This window comes from Myxocyprinus asiaticus, chromosome 21 (assembly GCF_019703515.2).
Source record: "Myxocyprinus asiaticus isolate MX2 ecotype Aquarium Trade chromosome 21, UBuf_Myxa_2, whole genome shotgun sequence".
NCBI classification, from domain to species: Eukaryota; Metazoa; Chordata; class Actinopteri; order Cypriniformes; family Catostomidae; genus Myxocyprinus; species Myxocyprinus asiaticus.
The window spans coordinates 10,066,841-10,077,972 of NC_059364.1; positions in this window are offsets into that span (position 1 = coordinate 10,066,841).

Consider the following 11,132-nt stretch of genomic DNA (forward strand, 5'->3'; position numbering starts at 1 on the left):
TTATTATTCTCCATGTTTTTGCGGTTAAAGAAGAGATCAATGAAATTTTCTTTGGTTGGTATTTAAAGATTTCAGACTGATTGCAGACCAACGTGTCTACTGCTCAAGCAAATATAAATTATTATTATTTTTTATCTTCCGGCAGCTGCTGCGAGATGCACATGGATGCATCAGGGATTTAGGTGCATGAGCAGCACGCAGAACTGCCCTGCATTGTGTGGTTTCCCGCAAATTAACTGGAAAATCACGTCCGTGACAACATTGTCCTAATATTATCAGTGGACTTTTCCAGTGTTTTTAGATGTAGCATTTGCTGTCAAATCATGAGACGTAACTTCTCAGCGAGTGCTAATTACTACTGTGTAGACTCATTTGTATGTACTGTATTTTCCCAAATCACTCGGCAGATAGAGAAAAAACATTCAGAAAGAAATCTCAGTATAGACTATTCTTTCTTTAGATAGGGATAATTTTAAATAAAACTAAATTAAATTGAATTGACAAATTGAAAATGAAGTATTAAATAAAAACTAAAAAATCTGAAACATAATAACCTTGGTTGTAATGACTAACACAGCTTTCACTTTCTTTAGTCTATGTTTGAGTGGAGGGGAAAAAGAAGTGTGTTGAGGGACAGTTTTGTCTTCATACACCTAAAGCATATGCTTTCATTCTGAAACCACTTAGAAGTCTGTTCAGCAGAATACTAATCATAAAATGTATATATGAAATGCAACAGAGGTGTTTTTGTTACATTTATTTTGGCAAACTGTTTTTCTTAGTTGCGAAGTTTATAAGGATATTGAGGACAGCAGAGAAAGAACAATGCCAGGGTTCTTCCTCCACTGAAAATTTTTTGGCCTCTGAGGTAAATTTAAAGATAATCTCGAGTTCAACGTTTTATACACACTAAATATGATTCTCATCTTCAACACAATATTTCCGCGGTGCGATTGGAGCCTGGTTTTCAAGCAGGCGTGACGCTAGCCATCACGTAACCACACTTGCCAACGATCTGCTCTGCTCTAATCTACTGTATCTCTGGAGCGTGCAAATCAACCGGGATTCTGTCGATATTGCGGCACATACCAAAAAAATTAAAAATAAATAATGCGACCCAATTCAATTCTAGTGAGAATTTTCTAGTTTAAAGTACTGTGGAGGAAGTCAAACCTCTTAAACAATGGAAAGCCCCAACATGCTAAACATCACTGAGGTGGACAAGAGCAACATTTTGCTTTGGGCCACTAAAAAAGTTTTTTTTTTTTTTTTTTAATTACGCATAATCACCCTTACTAAAATTCCTCACTTATTTACAGTAATAACAGTAACTGTAATATTTTAGTGATTATAGATTTGTTCATGGTTTTCAAGTATAAGGGCTTGTATCAAGTGACATTATTTTTGTAGTAGATGTGGGGTGACATGAACAACAAAAATAATGTCACTTGATACATGCCCTTATACTTGAAAACCATGAACAAAACTTTGCAAGATAAAAGAAAATGCGACCCAGGCTACATTAAATACAGGTTACATTTTTTACTATGTTGGTTAGCCACATGATGTCCAATGTAAAGTCTGGGTCCTGAAGCAAAACCATTTGAGAACCAGTACTAGATTTTTGGAACCTGATTACATGTAACCCATTACTACCCAGCAATGCAAAATCTGTTCCACATACTCCAGTGGATGGCATCTACTTCAGTGGCTGCTGGAAAATAAAACTGCTCTCAGCAATCCTCTATGTTTGTTTTAATAACTTTCATGATTGTGTCAAGATGATGTCAAGCAAATTTTAGCTTTTCAAATTTTTGACAAGTTACAATTATTTCACCATTTACTTCTCAGTACAGAATTGCAGTTCTTTTTGGTGAAGCTAGTGGTGTAGAAATTACACTTTAATGATACTTAAACAGAAAATGAGTATGGTGAAAGGAGAATAGATTAAAGTTTGAAAATGCAAGCAATAAAAGGACTGTATGGATTGAAATATGATTTCACATGATCACAATATTCACTCTAACAATGCAATTTACTAAGCAATATGCCCCCTGAAGGTTACCATTAAATCATGTTGGCCACCTTCAGCTGAAATATGGATAGAAGTTTGGGTGTCTCTTTTCTGGCTTATATTCTGAAGGGTATTGGTTATTAAAACAATAAGTCAAACCATAAGTAAAGTAATAAGTAAAACCACTGTAATGCAATGCCTGAAGTTGCTTTTATAAAATGGTGGCAACCAAAATATGATAAAAGACACCAATGTTTAATAAATTGTTACATTTATTAATATTAATAATTGGAATAAATTATTCTTTCTGCAATTAAAATAGTTCACTATCTGTAGGCAGTTTATGGATGCCAAGCAGCAAGGCTAATTGGCACATGAATATAGCAAAGTCCTAGATTTGTTTCTTTTTTTTTTAACAACAGCTTTGAAAGCAGCTTATCCAATCAGAATTTAGAGTCAGAAATGTTGTATGAATATGAATATTAATGTTTTGTTATGTGTTGTATGCATTAGCCCTAGTAAAACTATTTTGTTCTCTTTATTACACCTGTTTACTTTAAAGGAATGTACAGGGTTTAATACGAATTAAGCTTAATTGACAGCATTTGTGGCATAATATTGATTACCACAAAAAATTATTTGATCTCGTCCCTTGTTTATTTATACAGCATATGTAGGCCTATTAAAAAATTTATAAATTATTATATCCAATATTACAACTTTGTTGTAGTGATGACATAAAGTCTGTAAACCCTGTAATTTGTTAAATGATTCAACACTGGTAAATCCCTGATTTTATCACACTTAATTCATGAAGAACAGTGATTATCACACTAAAATTATATTAACAAGTATAATACTTAGGCCTACATCTTGTGGCTATTTTTTTAATACTGTGTTTATGTTAACATTTATGGATATCTAAAGTGAAATAACACTTATTTTATGGAATGTTTCCTCAAATTTGCCTAAATTTGAAAAGAAAGAGCATTGAAAAGAGAAAGTATTGACTATCCATTAACAAATCTATTGGTAGATTATGAAATTGACACAAGTAAAAGTTAACACTCATTAATTGGCTAAGTGAACACGGTTATCGGCCGATGCCGATAATTGCAAAATGTCCAAATATCAGCCGATTAATCGGCCCGGCCAATATATTGGTCAAACACTAATTGTAATAGGGATTTTTGCTGTTTTTTTTTTTTTTTTTTTGGAAATTATTTTTTATGGTAAACAACATTATGCTACAATTGCTGTCGAATTAGCTTACCTGGAGCATTCCTTGAAGAGCTGAATGGCAATAAAGTGACTTTAAACTTGAAAATTCACAAAACAAATTTGTGAACATGTGGTTCTATGTCAAAACCATACTCTGACTCTCTCCTATCCCAGCTTAATATTCATAGACACTCATAAGTAAGCCATTTGTAGGTTAATTTCCTCAAAAACTGTAAAAACTGTGACGTTATAAAAAAAAATTCTGTTGCTTGAGCGATCTAGCCCGACATAGCTTAAAAAAAATCATAGAAATAATATAAAGATTTTTTTTTTATTTTATTTTTTTTATGCTTTAGCAAGCACCACTAATGAGAGAAAACTTCTCATTTCTCTTGTAAAGCAGTTTTCAAATATCAACAAAACAGCAAATTCAGGAGATTAATGATCGAAAACAGAAGGGATACTGTATATTCTTCTTTTGGACTGTTATCTCCAATTAAAGCATCCCTATGATTAATTGCATCTGCAGGGTAAAGTTCCTTACTAGCATGTCAGTGCCAATGCCAGTCATATCCTGAGATCAGAGGGTGGGTATGCTGACTCCAGCCTGACCTGAGACAAGATATATAGAGCCCAACAACTGCTCCCTACACCTTTCAACATTATTAATAGTTCCCACTTTCAACACATACCATTTTCAAAGGGCACAGCACTATACAGCTCTGCAAAAAATTAAGAAACCACTGCAAAATTATCAGTTCCCTATCTGTCACTCACTCGAAGTTGGTGTCGATGTAGTGACACTAGGGGTCACTCTTGGGAGCCCGAGACACCTCTGGTCTTTGATAAAAGGCCAATGAAAATTGGCGAGTGGTATTTGCATGCCACGCCCCCGAACATACGGGTATAAAAGGAGCTGGTATGCAACCACTCATTCAGATTTTCTCTTCGGAGCCGAACGGTCATGCTCATTGAGCTGAATACTACTGTTCATTCACCTGCTGGATCTGACGGTGCATTTCAGCGGCTTCTCCCTCCTCTGCACTGGTGCACTGCAGAGAATGCCCCTGGGCGCTTCGGCAGAAAAACTAGAGAGTATATTTTCTGAAAGAGCATTTTTTCCCTCTAAAAGAGTATATATTTCTCTAAAAGAGCGCACACACGGAACGTCTTTTTAAAGATGCTTTTCCGATTGTGTGTTATTCCTGGTTGTGCTCGTTATCTCTCGCCTTCTAACGGTCATGATCACTGTCTTTCGTGTCTGGGCACTGCTCACGCGGAGACAGCGTTCGTGGATGGTCACATTCTCATTGCGAGAATGTGTCCATGGCAACGTTGCGGTCGCGGCTCGCCTTCGTAAGGAAGTGAGCCACCCCAGAGGCTCCCGCCTCGGTCCTTTTACCCACGGGTTTGAGGCCAGCGCGGCTAGCACTGGGGGCGATTTGGGGACCCCAATGGGACCGCCTCCGCCGGGTATCCCCCCGCGGACCTCCCATTCCCCAGCACGCTCGTCTGCCCCGATCGGGCTTCCGGGTGAGTCCGCCTGCTCGTCTCACGGCGAGTTCGACCTCTTATTCGGAGCCCGCGAAAGTGATGAGCTCTCGAGCGCAGCATCGGAGAGCGGGCTCGTCCAGTCGGAAGCCTCAGCTGGGCTCCTCCCTTCGGAGTCGATCGCCCAGTCACAGGCTGATGCGGAGATGACGACATGCTTTCCCGGACAGCCGCGAGCGTCGGTTAGAGTGGATTTCACCGCTCTTCCCTGAACCCTCGAGGCTCTGTGATTGGTTCCTGGGCTCGCGGCGCCGCTCAAAGCCACGCCCCGCCCCGTTCCTTTCTTCCTGGAAGTGCATGAAGAGCTGACAAGGTCGCAGGAGGCACCTTTTACTGCCCGGTCCCGATCTTTTCAGCTTCCCCGCTCTCACTACCCTCGATGGTGGGGCGGCCAAGGGTTATTCGGCAATCCCCCGGTGGATAAAGGTGCCCAAAGCCCCCGTCCAAGGCCTGTAGGTTTACGTCGTCTCTGACGGTCAAAGCCTACGGCGCTGCTGGACAAGCCGCCTCCGCCCTGCACGCCATGGCTCTCCTGCAAGTCCGCCAAGGCACTAAAGGAACTGCATGAGGGTAGTTCCGCCCCGGGATTGATGCAGGAACTGCGCTCGGCGACCGACCTCGCTCTCCGAGCGACGGAGGTCACGGCGCGGTCTCTCGGGCGGACGATGGCCACACTAGTGGTCCAGGAGCGCCACCTTTGGCTCAACCTGGTCGAGATGGGTGAGGCCGACAGGACACGATTTGCTGCCCCCATTTCCCAGGCGGGCCTATTCGGCGACACCGTCAAGGACTTTGCCCAGCAGTTCTCGATGGTAGAGCAGTAGATGGATGCTAGCCGGCTTGTCCTGCCTCGGCGTAGCTCAAGATCCCACACCCCATCTACTCATCGCCGAGGGCATCCCACTGCGGTGACTGCACCAGCTCTGCCGCAGCCCGCCCCTCCGGCCCGGCCCCGGCGTGGAGCCCACCGCAGGAAGCCGACGCCACCTGTCTCACAGCCGGCACCGAAGAACCCACGGAGGTCTTCAAAGCGCCCCTGAGACGGGCGACCCAGGGACAATGAAACCCGCTGCTCTGGAGCTGGTAAGCAGATCTTCTTTTTGTTACCTTTTGCATTTAATTGCGCTGCATGCCCAAGTGGCTGCAGTACTCAAGAGCTCCGCAAGAGTGGTTTCCTTGTTCCCTGGGTCACATATTCGGTGTGTACGGCTGGCATCACGACCACCGTCCACCACTCCATTTGGCAGGTTGGCGCTCCAGCGGCGGTCTCCCGCCCTGAGCACCCAGCTGTGGCACAAATCCACCCCCGATGTGACAGTCTCCACGGGTCATGAGGACAGGCCTCTTCCTCCCCCGTCCAAGGCTGTTCCGGGGGTGGTCACAAGGAGCCAGGTAAGTGCTTCGATGTCCTCGGACTCAGCACGGCCACGATGTGGTGTGGCACCTCAAGCTCCGCCCCGCCGCGAGGCCCCACCCGCCGGTACATCCGATGACGTTGTCCCTTTGGTCCCCCTTGCGCGGAACTCGGACGCATTGCTTGCGCTTTCCAGTCCGTCACGAGGGCTGGTCCGGACCGTCCGACTCGGCTGCACGATTCACTTCGCTGGACATCCGCCCAGGTCCAGCGGTGTCCACTTCACCTTGGTGAAAGACGGAAACGCTACTACCTTGCGCGGAGATCGCTACCCTCCTACGGAAGGACGCGATAGAACCTGTCCCTCCAGCCGAGATGAAGAAGGGGTTTTACAGCCCCTACTTCATTGTACCGAAAAAAGGCGGTGGGTTGCGGCCAATCTTGGACCTGCGAGTACTGAACCGGGCCTTACACAGACTCCCGTTCAAGATGCTGACACAAAGACGCATTCTAGCGAGCGTCCGGCATCAAGATTGGTTCGCGGCGGTAGACCCGAAGGATGCGTACTTTCACGTCTCGATCCTTCCTCGACACAGACCCTTCCTTTCGGCCTGTCCCTGTCTCCTCACATCTTTACGAAGATCGCAGAGGCTGCCCTTGCCCCGTTAAGGGAGGTGGGCATTCGCATTCTCAACTATCTCGACGACTGGCTAATCCTAGCTCACTCTCGAGACGGGTTATGCGCACACAGGGACCTGGTGCTCTCACACCTCAGCCGACTAGGGCTTCGGGTCAGCTGGGAAAAGAGCAAGCTCCTCCCGGTTCAGAGCATCTCTTTTCTCGGTTTGGAGTTGGACTCAGTCTCCTTGACGGCGCACCTTACGAACGAGCGCGCCCAGTCGGTGCTGGCCTGTTTGAAGGCGTTCAAACAGAAAACAGCGGTTCCACTGAAAAATTTTCAAGGCTCCTGGGGCATATGGCATCCTCGGCGGTGGCCACCCCGCTCGGGTTGATGCATATGAGGCCGCTTCAGCACTGGCTCCAGACTCGAGTCCCGAGACGGGCATGGCGCCACGGGACACACCGCGTGGCCATTACGTCGGTCTGTCACCATCTTTTCAGCCCTTGGACCGACCTCTCGTTTCCACGAGCAGGTGTTCCGCTAGAACTGGTCTCCAGGCGCATCGTGGTCATGACAGATGCCTCCAAAATGGGCTGGGGAGCTGTTGGCAACGGGCACGCAGCCGCCGGCCTCTAGACGGGTCCGCGGCTGCGTTGGCACATCAACTGCCTCGAGTTACTGGCAATTCTGCTCGCCCTGCGGAGGTTCCGGCCGTTGATCCAGGGCAAGCACGTGCTAGTTCGGACAGACAGCACGGCAGCGGTAGCATATGTCAACCGCCAAGGCGGTCTGCGCTCCCGCTGTATGTCATAACTCGCCCGCCGTCTCCTCCAACAGAGTTAGCAGCACCAAGTCGCTGCAAGCCACTCACATCCCGGGCAACCTCAACACTCCGGCGGACGCGCCGTAACAACAGGTTACCCTCAAGGGAGAGTGGAGACTCCACCTTCAGGTGGTCCAGCTGATTTGGAGTCGATTCAGTCAGGCACAGGTGCACCTGTTCGCCTCCCAAGAATCCTCCCACTGCCCGCTCTGGTACGCCCTCACCGAGGCCTTCCTCGGCATAGACGCGCTGGCACACAGCTGGTCCCCTGGCATTCGCAAATATGCGTTTTCCCCAGTGAGCCTGCTCGCACAGACCCTGTGCAAGGTCAGGGAGGACGAGGAGAAGGTCGTCCTGGTAAGCACCCTACTGGCCCGCCCAGACGTGGTGCTAGGACCTCACGCTCCTCGTGACAGCTCCCCCCGGGCAAATTCCCCTGAGGAAGGCCCTTCTTTCTCAGGGAAGGGGCACCATCCGGCACCCACGCCCAGACCTCTGGAATCTCCATGTCTGGCCCCTGGACGGGATGTGGAAGACCTAAGCTGTCTCCCACCTGCGGTGGTAGACACGTTCACTCAGGCTAGGGCTCCCTCTACGAGGCACCTGTATGCCTTTAAGTGGTGTCTGTTCGCTAAGTGGTGTTCTTCCCATCAGGAAGACCCCCAGAGGTGCGCAGTCAGATCAGTGCTTTCCTTCCTGCAAGAGAGGTTGGAAGGGAGGCTGTCCCCTTCCACCTTGAAGGTGTACGTTGCTGCCATAGCAGCACACCATGACGCAGTCGACGGTAAGTCCTTAGGGAAGCATGATCTGATCATCAGGTTCCTAAGAGGCACCAGGAGGCTGAATCCCTCCAGGCCACGCCTTGTTCCCTCATCGGACCTCTGTAGTTTCTCAGGGTCTACAGAGAGCCCCCTTTGAGTTTTGCAGTCAGCCGGGCTTAAGGCACTCTCCTTGAAGACTGCCCTCCTGACTGCGCTCACTTCCATCAAGAGGGTAGGTGACCTGCAAGCATTCTCTGTCAGCGAAACGTGCCTGGAGTTCGGTCCGGGCTATTCTCACGTGATCCTGAGACCCCCGACCGGACTATGTGCCCAAGGTTCCCACCACTCCTTTTAGGGACCAGGTGGTGAACCTGCAAGCGCTGCCCCCGGAGGAGGCAGACCCAGCCCTGTCGTTGCTGTGTCCGGTGCGCGCTTTACACATCTATTTGGATCGCACGCAGAGCTTTAGAATCTCTGAGCAGCTCTTTGTCTGCTTTGGTGCACAGCGGAAAGGAAGCGCTGTCTCCAAGCAGAGGATCACCCACTGGCTCATTGACACCATAACTATGGCATGTCTCGCCCAAAACATACCGCCCCCGGTAGGGCTACGAGCCCATTCTACCCGTGGTGTAGCGGCTTCTTGGGCCCTGGCCAGAGGTGCCTCTCTAACAGACATTGCAGAGCAGCGGGCTGGGCAACACCCAACACCTTTGCAAGGTTCTACAACCTCCGGGTGGAACCGGTTTCGTCCCAGGTAGTGGCACGCAACACAAGCGGATAAGCCCGGGATAGCTGGCTGGGTGTATCGCTTGCACATAGCGCCTTCCACCTCCTTTTGAGCTGAAGATGTGCACTGTTAATTCCCAGTAGTGTTCACAAAAGTTTTTCCCTGGTTGACTTCCTCCGAGCCCTGTGGCAGTCGATTTTCGGAGATACTCGCTGCCGGCCCAGTACACGCGCTAACTAAGAGCCTGGTTCTGGGGTAGGTGCTCCGCATGTGGCGGTTCCCTGTAAGGCTAACCCCATGCGATCTATATCTTCCGCTAGTTCGTTTCCCTACTGGCAAACTGCGTCTTCCTTGGGCAGAGCCCCTCAGTCTCCATGTTGTAGTAACTCCTCCCCCATTGGGCAGGATCTACCTTGAAGGCTCTCCACATGGTTGGAAAGACCATGTGATGTATTCTTCCACTTAAATATCCCCCCCTCTCTTGGGGCGAGGTGTGGTCTCCGCGGTGTCCTCCCCTTGGGAGGGACACCCCCGACTAGACCTGGCGGCCCAGTCAGATAATCCCCCTTCTTTTTTAGGGAGTGGAAAAAGACAAGGGGAAAGAGGCCACGACTGCGTTAAGCCTGTCTCTATCTCTGGGTAGTCGACTTGTCCCCAAAAAGGGCCGTTTGACACTCATAACTGTGTTGGGGGAGGTTACGTGTCGACCAGGTGCGCTGGCTATGAGGCACACAGCAAGTCTGCCCACCACACACCGCCAGTTCACGTAACACAGTTCAGCCTTGTGGCATTTTGTACAGGGACCCCTAGTGTCACTACATCGACACCAACGTCGAGTGAGTGACAGATAGGGAACGTCATGGTTACTGGTGTAACCTTCGTTCCCTGATGGAGGGAACGAGACGTTGGTCCCTCCTGCCACAACGCTGAACTACCCGCTGAAATGGCCGGACCTTATATCAGCTCCTCAGCGTAAAACCTGAATGAGTGGTTGCATACCAGCTCCTTTTATACCCGTATGTTCGGGGGAGTGGCATGCAAATACCACTCGCCAATTTTCATTGGCCTTTTATCAAAGACCAGAGGTGTCTCGGGCTCCCAAGAGTGACCCCTAGTGTCACTACATCGACACCAACGTCTCGTTCCCTCCATCAGGGAACGGAGGTTACACCAGTAACCATGACATTTCTCTGGATTTACTATTTATAGGTATGTGTTTGAGTAAAATGAAAAATTTTGTTTTATTCTATAAAGTACTGAAAACATTTTTCCCAAATTCCAAATAAAAATATTGTCACTTAGAGCATTTATTTGCAGAAAATGACAACTGGTCAAAATAGCAAAAAATATGCCAAGTTTTCAGACCTCGAATAATGCAAAGAAAACAAGTTCATATTCATTTTAAACAACACAATACTAATGTTTTAACTTAGGAAGAGTTCAGAAATCAGTATTTGGTAGAATAACCCTAATTATCCTGGAGGAAAATTTGCTTCCTTCTGCTCTGACAACGTTCCCCAACTCTGAGGATTGGTTTTTCCAGCAGGACAATGCTTCATGCCACACAGCCCGGTCAATCAAGGTGTGGATGGAGGACCATCGAATCAAGACCCTGTCATGGCCAGCACAATCCCCAGACCTGAACTCATTGAAAACCTCTGAAATGTGACCAAGAGGAAGATGGATGGCCACAAGCCATCAAACAAAGCCGAGCTGCTTGAATTTTTTGCGCCAGGAGTGGCATAAAGTCACCCAACAGCAATGTGAAAGACTGGTAGAGAGCATGAAAAGACGCATGAAAGCTGTGATTGAAAATCAGGGTTGTTTCACCAAATATTGATTTCTGAACTCTTCCTAAGTTAAAACATTAGTATTGTGTTGTTTAAAAATGAATATGAACTTGTTTTTCTTTGCATTATTTGAGGTCTGAAAACACTGCATCTTTTTGGTTATTCTGACCAGTTGTCATTTTCTGCAAATAAATGCTCTAAATGACAATATTTTTATTTGGGAGAAATGTTGTCAGTACTTTATAGAATAAAACGTACTGGTTACTTGC